Genomic DNA, 11,785 nt, shown 5'->3' with positions numbered 1-11,785 from the left:
TTCCCAGAACGGAATCAAGCATCCGAGGACCGGACCGGTTTCGAGGTAACACCTCTCTTCAGCCCGGCTAGCTTGACTCCAAGTGGTGTGGAGTGCCTGGGACCCACGTCTGGGCATCCCCAGCGCACTTAGGGCGGCAATTGCAAAAACAACAAGTGATGGACTGAATGTGGATCAATGTCACACACTCCCCCAGTCAAAAGATCTGGGCCCAAATCCATCGTTTTTTTGCACTCCACACCACCCTGGGTTAGACAATGGCGATATGCAAATCAGCTCTGACCCTGTTGCCCCATGGGAACAGTCCAGTCCGAACTACAAAAGCCATGTCCTTCCCAGAACGGAATCAAGCATCCGAGGACCGGACCGGTTTCGAGGTAACACCTCTCTTCAGCCCGGCTAGCTTGACTCCAACTGGTGTGGAGTGCCTGGGACCCACGTCTGGGCATCCCCAGCGCACTTAGGGCGGCAATTGCAAAAACAACAAGTGATGGACTGAATGTGGATCAATGTCACACACTCCCCCAGTCAAAAGATCTGGGCCCAAATCCATCGTTTTTTTGCACTCCACACCACCCTGGGTTAGACAATGGCGATATGCAAATCAGCTCTGACCCTGTTGCCCCATGGGAACAGTCCAGTCCGAACTACAAAAGCCATGTCCTTCCCAGAACGGAATCAAGCATCCGAGGACCGGACCGGTTTCGAGGTAACACCTCTCTTCAGCCCGGCTAGCTTGACTCCAACTGGTGTGGAGTGCCTGGGACCCACGTCTGGGCATCCCCAGCGCACTTAGGGCGGCAATTGCAAAAACAACAAGTGATGGACTGAATGTGGATCAATGTCACACACTCCCCCAGTCAAAAGATCTGGGCCCAAATCCATCGTTTTTTTGCACTCCACACCACCCTGGGTTAGACAATGGCGATATGCAAATCAGCTCTGACCCTGTTGCCCCATGGGAACAGTCCAGTCCGAACTACAAAAGCCATGTCCTTCCCAGAACGGAATCAAGCATCCGAGGACCGGACCGGTTTCGAGGTAACACCTCTCTTCAGCCCGGCTAGCTTGACTCCAAGTGGTGTGGAGTGCCTGGGACCCACGTCTGGGCATCCCCAGCGCACTTAGGGCGGCAATTGCAAAAACAACAAGTGATGGACTGAATGTGGATCAATGTCACACACTCCCCCAGTCAAAAGATCTGGGCCCAAATCCATCGTTTTTTTGCACTCCACACCACCCTGGGTTAGACAATGGCGATATGCAAATCAGCTCTGACCCTGTTGCCCCATGGGAACAGTCCAGTCCGAACTACAAAAGCCATGTCCTTCCCAGAACGGAATCAAGCATCCGAGGACCGGACCGGTTTCGAGGTAACACCTCTCTTCAGCCCGGCTAGCTTGACTCCAAGTGGTGTGGAGTGCCTGGGACCCACGTCTGGGCATCCCCAGCGCACTTAGGGCGGCAATTGCAAAAACAACAAGTGATGGACTGAATGTGGATCAATGTCACACACTCCCCCAGTCAAAAGATCTGGGCCCAAATCCATCGTTTTTTTGCACTCCACACCACCCTGGGTTAGACAATGGCGATATGCAAATCAGCTCTGACCCTGTTGCCCCATGGGAACAGTCCAGTCCGAACTACAAAAGCCATGTCCTTCCCAGAACGGAATCAAGCATCCGAGGACCGGACCGGTTTCGAGGTAACACCTCTCTTCAGCCCGGCTAGCTTGACTCCAAGTGGTGTGCAGTGCCTGGGACCCACGTCTGGGCATCCCCAGCGCACTTAGGGCGGCAATTGCAAAAACAACAAGTGATGGACTGAATGTGGATCAATGTCACACACTCCCCCAGTCAAAAGATCTGGGCCCAAATCCATCATCGAAGCTCAGTAGTGGCATTTGATTTACAGGCCCTGCTACCCTCAGTGCACCCTAATAGTGGCCTTACCAGTAAATCAAATATCCAAACAAATCCATGAAAACGTTTTACAGATGGAGCACATGCATTTCAGTACTGATCAGCAGTGGTAAAGTGCGCAGAAACATGAAACCAGCAAAAACAATATCCAGAGCACAGCACCACCAAAACTAGGAGGTCTGAAGCAAAAAGACAGGGGAAACACGCCCAAAGATGCCAGGTCTAACAGGCAGGCTTAAGCCTTCAGTGACTCACCCACCCGAAGGATGTTGTTGTCAAACCTGTCCGAAAACATTCCCTCTTGGAGAGTGATAAGAATGTTAATAAATGCATAGTAGTAATGCTTTCCATGCCTGAAGGTGAATACAAACCAAAGAAAAATGTGTGAACTCTCAAGGTGGCTATAAAATGAAGAAAGACCAGTGTCCGTATTGTATCACTGATGTGCAGGCTCCGCCCACCGCGAACCAATGAAACCTTTAAAGCCTGCATTTCCCTGAGTGGATTTTATTGGATGATCTGTACTGACGTCATATGAGATCTCGTGAGCTCTCACCTTTTCTGTAGCTTTCTTTGAAATTAACAGTTTGTTTACAACACTTTGGGCCCAATTCACTTAAGACAAAAACCTAAACTCACTACCATTTTGGTATTCACAGAAGGTACCTACTCATTTCGATATTCATAGAAGTTAGAACTCCTAACTTTAGAACTCCTAAATGTCTTCTGCGAATACCAAAAGTCTTAGAGTTAGGATTTTCTCAGTTTAGGAGTCCTAAAGTTAGGAGTCCTAACTTTACTACTCCTAAACTTCGAAAATCCTAATTTTAAAACTTTCGGTATTCACAGAAGGCATTTAGGAGTCCTAAAGTTAGGACTCCTAACTTCTGTGAATACCAACATGAGTAAGTGCCTTCTGTGAATACCAAAATGAGTAAGTGCCTTCTGTGAATACCAAAATGAGTAAGTGCCTTTTGTGAATATCAAAATGAGTAAGTGCCTTCAGTGAATACCAAAATGAGTAAGTGCCTTCTGGGAATACCAAAATGAGTAAGTGCCTTTTGTGAATATGAAATGAGTAAGTGCCTTCAGTGAATACCAAAATGAGTAAGTGCCTTCTGGGAATACCAAAATGAGTAAGTGCCTTCTGGGAATACCAAAATGAGTAAGTGCCTTTTGTGAATATCAAAATGAGTAAGTGCCTTCTGGGAATACCAAAATGAGTAAGTGCCTTCTGTGAATATCAAAATGAGTAAGTGCCTTCTGGGAATACCAAAATGAGGAAGTGCCTTTTGTGAATATCAAAATGAGTAAGTGCCTTCAGTGAATACCAAAATGAGTAAGTGCCTTCTGGGAATACCAAAATGAGTAAGTGCCTTCTGGGAATACCAAAATGAGTAAGTGCCTTCTGTGAATACCAAAATGAGTAAGTGCCTTTTGTGAATATCAAAATGAGTAAGTGCCTTCAGTGAATACCAAAATGAGTAAGTGCCTTCTGGGAATACCAAAATGAGTAAGTGCCTTTTGTGAATATCAAAATGAGTAAGTGCCTTCTGGGAATACCAAAATGAGTAAGTGCCTTTTGTGAATATGAAATGAGTAAGTGCCTTCAGTGAATACCAAAATGAGTAAGTGCCTTCTGGGAATACCAAAATGAGTAAGTGCCTTCTGGGAATACCAAAATGAGTAAGTGCCTTTTGTGAATATCAAAATGAGTAAGTGCCTTCTGGGAATACCAAAATGAGTAAGTGCCTTCTGTGAATATCAAAATGAGTAAGTGCCTTCTGGGAATACCAAAATGAGGAAGTGCCTTTTGTGAATATCAAAATGAGTAAGTGCCTTCAGTGAATACCAAAATGAGTAAGTGCCTTCTGGGAATACCAAAATGAGTAAGTGCCTTCTGGGAATACCAAAATGAGTAAGTGCCTTTTGTGAATATCAAAATGAGTAAGTGCCTTCTGGGAATACCAAAATGAGTAAGTGCCTTCTGTGAATACCAAAATGAGTAAGTGCCTTTTGTGAATATCAAAATGAGTAAGTGCCTTCAGTGAATACCAAAATGAGTAAGTGCCTTCTGGGAATACCAAAATGAGTAAGTGCCTTTTGTGAATATCAAAATGAGTAAGTGCCTTCTGGGAATACCAAAATGAGTAAGTGCCTTTTGTGAATATGAAATGAGTAAGTGCCTTCAGTGAATACCAAAATGAGTAAGTGCCTTCTGGGAATACCAAAATGAGTAAGTGCCTTCTGGGAATACCAAAATGAGTAAGTGCCTTTTGTGAATATCAAAATGAGTAAGTGCCTTCTGGGAATACCAAAATGAGTAAGTGCCTTCTGTGAATATCAAAATGAGTAAGTGCCTTCTGGGAATACCAAAATGAGGAAGTGCCTTTTGTGAATATCAAAATGAGTAAGTGCCTTCAGTGAATACCAAAATGAGTAAGTGCCTTCTGGGAATACCAAAATGAGTAAGTGCCTTCTGGGAATACCAAAATGAGTAAGTGCCTTCTGTGAATACCAAAATGGTAGTGAGTTTAGGATTTTGTCTGAAGTTAGTGCTGTGAATCGGGCCCACAATGTTCAGTAGTACTATATGAGTTCATGGAAATAAACCCAGGGCACTGCTGCAAGAATCAAAAGTGCACTGATCCAAATTGATGAAGTTAAGAATAGACGGTGCTGTGCTGAACACCCTGCAACATGGATATCTTTGTGGTTGGGACAGAGTGTCTGCAAAGACCAAGAAGGCAAACCCAGCACAGTGGCTGTATTTATCTGAGTCCACTGCAGCTGCAGCCCTTCAACCAGAATATGATCCAGTGTCTTCTGCAAGCAAAGCTCTTTTCTTCTCAGGCTCCATACCTTGTCCTTGACCCAAGTCCCCTCTTTCTCTCCCTCATCCAGAGCTTTGCAGTCACCATGACCTCTTCTCCCTTCTCTTCCCATTTCCTGACCACATACATTGCGGTAAGATTCGAGGGGTGTGAATCTCAAATGTCCCAACTAATAAGCAGCTGGCCTCAGGGTGAGTGTGTGAGTGACCAGGGATCAGGGCGGACTGCCCCTATGAGCAGCAGGGACAGGGCTCATTTGCATTCATTGGTCCTCTGGGGCTGATTTAGGATTTGCAGAACAGGTCCCACAGTGGTGGCGTAGTGCCCTGTCCCCCAAACTCAGGCTCCACCAGCCCAATGTTTGTAAGTGAAGTAGTGTGGCTCACTGGTTAGAGGCGGCAGACCCGAGAGCAGAGGACGGCCCGGGACCAGGGTTCGATTCCCGGCGCGGCAGGTTTCTGGACCAGGGTCAGCGGACTCGATAATTCTCTCGCCTCAGTGCCCACTCTGATCAGCGATCACACTCGGCAACTCTGGGCATTAGCTTGCCTCATCTTCACTAACGGCCCCACCAGACCGCCGGGGATGCCTGGTCTCACCCTGGAGATACCCATTAAGGGACCATCTCTCAGGGAAGCCAGGAAGGGTTTCGCAGCGGTCAAAGCGCCTTGGGACCCTACGGGTAAGTAGTGCGCTATATAAATGCCTATACATACAATGTAAATGTAGTATACTTGTAAAGCGCACAGCTGCCCCAGCAACGGGGCGTCCCGGCGCTGTAAAACTCTGGGGAACCCGTCCTGGCTTTCCCTGTGGGATGGTCCCTGCTGGGAGTCCCCAAGGTGGAGCCAGGCATCCCCGGAATTGGTGGGGCCGTTGTGGAGATTAGGCAAGCTAATGCCCAGAGTTGCCGAGTGGAACCCCTGATTAGAGTAAGCACTGAAGTGAGAATTATCGAGTCCGCTGACCAAGGTCCACGACCCTGCCGCGTCGGGAATTGAACCCTGGTCCCAGGCTGACTTCTGCTCTCAGGCCTGCCGCCTCTAACCAGTGAGCCACACTACTCCACTTTGTTTGTGTGAGTCGGACAGACCGGAAGGTTCACCCTGATGCAGGAACATTTACTCTGTCATTGTAAAGCTTTCTTAAGTGACCCGACTGTCATTGGACGTACGCCATTCGACCATCTGCCTTATTTACAGTGGACGGAAATATATATATATATATATATATATATATGTCACCACCAGGTATATCCTGGCAGTTAGGGCAATAAAAAAAGAAAAACGAATGGGAGAAAACTGGTGTGGAGCCATTACTTTTTTTAATTGTCCAAAACAAAGTACCCATTCAGGAGTTTGTTTTAAAAAAATAAAAACTTTGGAAAAGTTTGACAGGTTGCCACCATGTTGGATGGAGCTGCCCATTATAATTGTGCTACATTGACTGGACCGGCCATGACAGCGGTTCCTGTCAATGTATAGAGATGTCTGCCAGCTGGAGGGACTCCCCGAAATGACCAGGCAGGTGGAGTAAAGACAGTAACATCCTCTGCCCTCCTGTCTGCCTTTACTGCATCTGCTAAATCCTAAATCAGGTCTGAGTGGCTCAGTGAGCAAATGGTTGAGAACGGTGCCCCAGCAGTGAGACTGTTTCCAAGCATTCGTCCCCTCATCTTCTGGGTGTTTGATTGCCACTGGTGTGCCTGGAAGCCTGAGACTGGCACAGCTGTCCAGGCCAGCTGCTGACAATGTTTATGAAAAAGTAGAAGATTTCTATCCATTCAAGAAGTAGTTCTTCGGGTGGAGATTTGCTACTTTCAGGAACAACAGTCACAAAGGGGCAACGTGCTTCAGCCAGCAAAGTTGCAGCACTGTATTGCATAACCTGCTGAGATAACTTCATTTGCACGGCTACGTAAAAAACAAACAGTATTTTGCATCAGGGCTGTGTGAAAAAAGTAACGCAGCCAATACACAGAATCTTTGTAAGTCTGGGCCTGTGTGAATATGGGCTTGCTTGGGTTTGTGAATACCAAAAGGGATTTTCCAGCAGGCTATGCCAGAGAAAGTGACCAACCCTGATGCAAAATATTTGTAAATATGGGTCTAACTATATTTAAGTGCGTGATCCAAAAATGAACAAGTTAAACCCTTGAGTGGAATCAGCGTGACAGAAAAACTAACACAGACATAGAAGATCCGCCCCGGGCCCCCAAACACTACTACCAAGCTAACAAAGTATTTATTTGGGCGTGTCACACCCCATACACCCCCAAAAACGACACTCCTGCTTAAATTGCTTCACTGTGGCCCCTGCCTCAAGGGGTTAGTGACTTGAAGCTGTGCATTCACCATAGTAATGATAAACCTACTGACTTTGCCAATGCTTGTTTATTAGTGTGACAGATTTGTACAGATTTTTATCATAGTGATGCACAGCTGTAACATTACCACATGAGGATGAGATCAAAGTCAGTCATCTGCAGAGCTATGAAAGAGGCAAAAATGAGTGAAGAATAGTTTTTTTCGGGGAACAGCGTTTACAACGCAACTTTTACAACGAAGTACCTTTATGACGCAACCATTACAATGCAACTTTTACAACGACTTGCGCTGGGGGGCGCTCTAGGATAGGGAATAGTTTTAATTTACTATCCAACACCTTCCCTATTATCCACAGGGACTGGAGTTGGAATAGTAAATTAAACTATTCACTATCCAGCGCCCCCCAACGCAAGTCGTTGTAACGACTTGCGTTGTAAAAGCATGCGTTGTAACGACGTACATCCGTTTTTTCGAGGCTTGAGGAGTAGGCGCGGTGAGTGGATGTCAGGCAGATGGTTTGTGGATGAGGAGAGTCCTAAGAGTGAAGCCGGAAGAACGAGAGGTCATGAGAAGGAGAGGACCAGGGAGCAGTGGCGACAACAGAGGTTGAAAAACAATGGGGAGCTGGAAACAGATGTATGGTGACACTATGGGCAGATGAGATAGGGCCATGGGGGTGGCCAGGGCTACGTGAACGGGTTCTCCTCAGAGCACGGCTTGTTTTGCACAACAGACAATATTAACACCATGGATGACGAAGACTAAAGTGTGGTTTCCATACTTGGATGCAGAAAAAAACTTGTGTCCATGGTGGACTACTAAAGGTGGCTGCGGTCCTTAAGGTGGTTGGCACAAGCGGTGTTGTATAGGATTTTAGGACCCTAGTGTAATTTTCCCGATTCATGCCCTTATATAGGTATAAATCACCATATCCTTATATAGGCATAGAAATCATAACCATATTTAGACATAGCTCATGCAGTCCAAATACGGCATGGCTACTTCCACTAGTTCCGAAAAATCCACAACGATTTCTTGGAAAAACTTGCCTTCAGCAGTCAGGGACTTCCCCCTGCTTGAATATTGATTGGTCCAAAAACTCATGGAGCTTTCAAAGAATTGAGACTCTTTGATGATGTTATTATGTCCAACCTTACGTCAAACTCTGCACCTTCAAGGTATAAATATGCCCGCACTTGCCCTAGCAAATGCACAGTGGTTTGGAGCAGTTCGACTATCTACTTGCCCGATGCAGCTCGCTACAGCAAGTGCCGAAGGAAGCCCACCCTCCAGCAGACGCACTGAGAGAGACGCTGTCTTTTCTCCTGCCGAGAAATCCAGCTGCAGTGTTTCCAAGTTACCCTTGCAGGTTGTTGGGAAATCGAGTCCTGAGACCGAGAGATACCAGACCTCCTTCATTCTAAACCAAGGTACGGAGCTGGAGCTGATTAGACCCTTAGACAAATCTTGGATAGATTCTTGGCACACAGAATACTAAACCTATGCTACACCATACTTACTTCTTCCCTCGTACTAGACCCAGGTTAGGTACATCGGGGTAGGCGTATTTTAGAAGCACCAGTTGAGCACTTTAAGTCTTTATATATTCATGTATGTATTCTATGTACTCTATGGCTTAGAAACCATACCATGCTTTTACAGTATTATTTTATAATACTCTTTTTGCTGTACGCATTATACTTTACAGCCAGTATTACAATTGTAGCAGTTCATTTCTTCTGCATGAGAAAGAAGACTGTTCAATAAATACTTTTATTGAAAATGCCCATCTTGCTATATTCTCTGCACCTCTGGTGAAATGAAGCATGCACGAGTGACTGAGTAAAATATCTATCTATTGTTTCCATGACTCTGAAGATACGTTTTATCTTGGAAAACAAAGTTGTCATGTTTATGCGGTTGTCAGAAACTAATCCCTTCTTGTTTATTCGAGAACGTTTCTAGTTAGCTGGCACTCACAATTAAGTCTAATATATTCAATAGAGACCTAGTTGACCTCAGTCCTATGTCAAATCTATAGGATATATTATTCCAATGCGCAGAGTCTATTGGCAATATAGGAACTACACTACAGCGGAACACACGTGAACACTCAATTCCACCCATCCACTCACAAGTGCGCACACATACTCACACCCATCCGTCCACATGCACACTGACACACATATCCTTTCACAAGCACACACATACACCACCACCTACCCCTGCACCCACACACGTACACATTCATTCATACACATAAACATGCAACAGTCAACAAACTCTTACCAGGCTGCGAGGCTGGCCTCCGGTGGCTACGGGGCGAATCAAACATTCCTTGGCGGCTCCGGCAGGGTTTGGGGGAAGGAAGGGACTGCTGGAAATATCCTACCGACGCCTCTCATATCAGCCAATAAGAGGAGGCCCTTTCCTTGCTGCTCACAGGGTGGAGTGGGGTCAGTGAGACTTTCTGATCCCACCCCACTATGCAGGGCACACGTCTTATGAAAAGAAGTGGAGGGACTGACCAACTTGGGCAGTATGCAAGTGACATCATGACACGTGCCAGATAACTCCAGATAACTCTGGAGGTTAACGCATTTGTTGGAGAGTTCTGTGTTTGGTGTTCTCCCAAATTTGAATCAAAGAAGCGTAGAAGATTAAACAAAACCTAATCATCCAGTGTTCTTGGGAGGGGGCAGACAGGACAGGGCCTTTGGGGATTGTTGAACCTCTATTTTGTTGCTTCCTTCTCTGGGTTTGTTATTCATGATATCGCAGCCCACATCGTGTGCATCTTCTACAATGTTGTGAGCATAAGTGTACCACTTAGTTATGCAATAATGCTCTGATATGTGTATGTTATAACACATTTCAACTGAAAATGCAATAAAATATGTTTTCAAAATAAAAGTCTCCTGCAAAGCACATCCTGTAACATGCAGATGACAGATTTTTATTTTATGTAGATAAGTAAGTAGATTACTGCTTTCAACTCAGAGATCCTTTTGTTACTTGCAGTTCATAAATTGTAATCCTTCTAGTGGACCACAGTGAGCTATGAAGGGCCTTTGATTCCTACACCTTGTACCCCTGTCTCATGTCACTCATCTTGAACATTAATTTGCACACTTACATGAATTATATGGAATGGATAATGTATATGTTATGTAAAGCGCTGAAATACTGCTTTGGGTTGAGTAGCGCTATAAAAGAAATAAAATAGTGCTATTTAAATTATTTGTGTAAATAATGGGACAGACAAACCCATCTGACCTTCTTACAGTACATGCCCTATGTATGAAGTGACTGAACAAAGTAAAAAGCTGCCTCTCTTAAGGACCTGTGAAGAGATACAAGCTGTGTGCTTTTGTTTCCTTGCATTTGCATGTAAGTGTGAGGTTCCAGTCGATAAGCACTCAAAAGGAGGCCTGGTGGCCCCTTAACTCCTGCCTTTGTCTTTCGTCCCGGATGGAGGTGACAAGGAAGCCCCCTCGCTGCCTGCGCGTTCCTGCAGGGAATGGGTAGCAGACAACGTGCAGGAGCTGCGGAACGTGTCCGGTGTCTGAAAATTACACTGGGACAAGTTCAACATATTTCTGTGGGGCCCAACTTCTTGGCAGGGGGGACAGCGTCCAACCTGTGAAAATAGTGGGTGGGCGCCGTGTACCCGCGTGTACCCCGACTCATGGCCTGCCTCTATGTAACAAGGCGTCACTGATGGAAGGTCGGCCTCGGGCACTTCAGGGTTTAAACCTGAAGCTCGGAGGTCTGTTCCTATTAGTGATGCACCCCCCCCTCGTCATGAGGGGGATGACCTCACAGGGCTTCAAGGAGCTCATAAGGCCACGCCCCCAAGGCTGTGAAATGTTCAGCTCAGCACACCTTGGCTCACGCTGCCAGGCGCCTACACATTAGTACATCTGCCTGGCTGCCTGACCTTAATATGGTGAACGTCAATCAGGTTGACCTTTTCTCACCTGACACACTATCTTTGGAAAAGAGAGGGGGCAGAGCCCGGGAGCCCTTAATGAGAGACCGTCCCTGTCTAAATGTGGTCGAAGAATACCTGTGCTTCCTACAGCTAATGTGACTGGCTGAAGCTAGCCAGAACCCTCTGGGAATGGTCCTTACAGAGATCATTGGTGCTTGATGTCCTTGATGTCCAATCATGATTGCTAAACAAACATGATGTTTCATCAATACGATTGGCCACTCGTTCAACCGATCAGAAATTGTCCCTATGACAGGACGTGAGCCAAGCACAAACGCTGTGCCATACACTGCCTGTGGTATGTGCCGGGCGGGAATATCGCAGTGGTTCATGAACAGGCACAGTCAAGTGTTTTCAGGTAGTTGCAACGGGAAGAAAATTCGCTGGACAGGGCTCTTGCTTGTGACTTCTAGGCACTAAGAAGAAAAATAAAACATTCCCCACAGAACTAAATACGAAGGGTTTTAAAAATGTGTAAAACTGGAGCAAATGGGAGACGACCTTTACATCGCGGTCATCACGTCGCGATGCCATTACAACGTGGTTGTTACAATGACTGCGTTGTAACCAGGCAAAGCCATTACTGCGCAAGTCATTACATCGACTTGCAGTAGATGGCGCGCTGACATTAGGAATAGTATAGTTTACTATTCCAACTCCTTCCCTACTGTTACGTAGGTTGGAGTTGGAATAGTAAATTATACATTT

At 45.9% G+C, this 11,785-nt stretch overlaps 1 protein-coding gene across 1 annotated transcript in view; it reads right to left on the bottom strand.

Annotated features, from left to right (window-relative positions):
- Positions 1-10,391: 10,391 nt before the first annotated feature.
- LOC144785694 (protein eva-1 homolog C-like) overlaps positions 10,392-11,785 on the bottom strand; it is a 273,449-nt gene continuing 272,055 nt past the window's right edge. Inside the window, exon 9 of the mRNA XM_078664485.1 lies at positions 10,392-11,699. The gene's annotated coding sequence lies outside the window, so the exon portion shown is untranslated. The remainder of the gene's footprint in view (positions 11,700-11,785) is intronic.

Source organism: Lissotriton helveticus, chromosome 10 (genome assembly GCF_964261635.1).
Source record: "Lissotriton helveticus chromosome 10, aLisHel1.1, whole genome shotgun sequence".
Lineage (NCBI taxonomy): Eukaryota > Metazoa > Chordata > Amphibia > Caudata > Salamandridae > Lissotriton > Lissotriton helveticus.
Note: the sequence above shows the minus strand (reverse complement) of the source record. Positions and strands in the feature narration are given on the sequence as shown.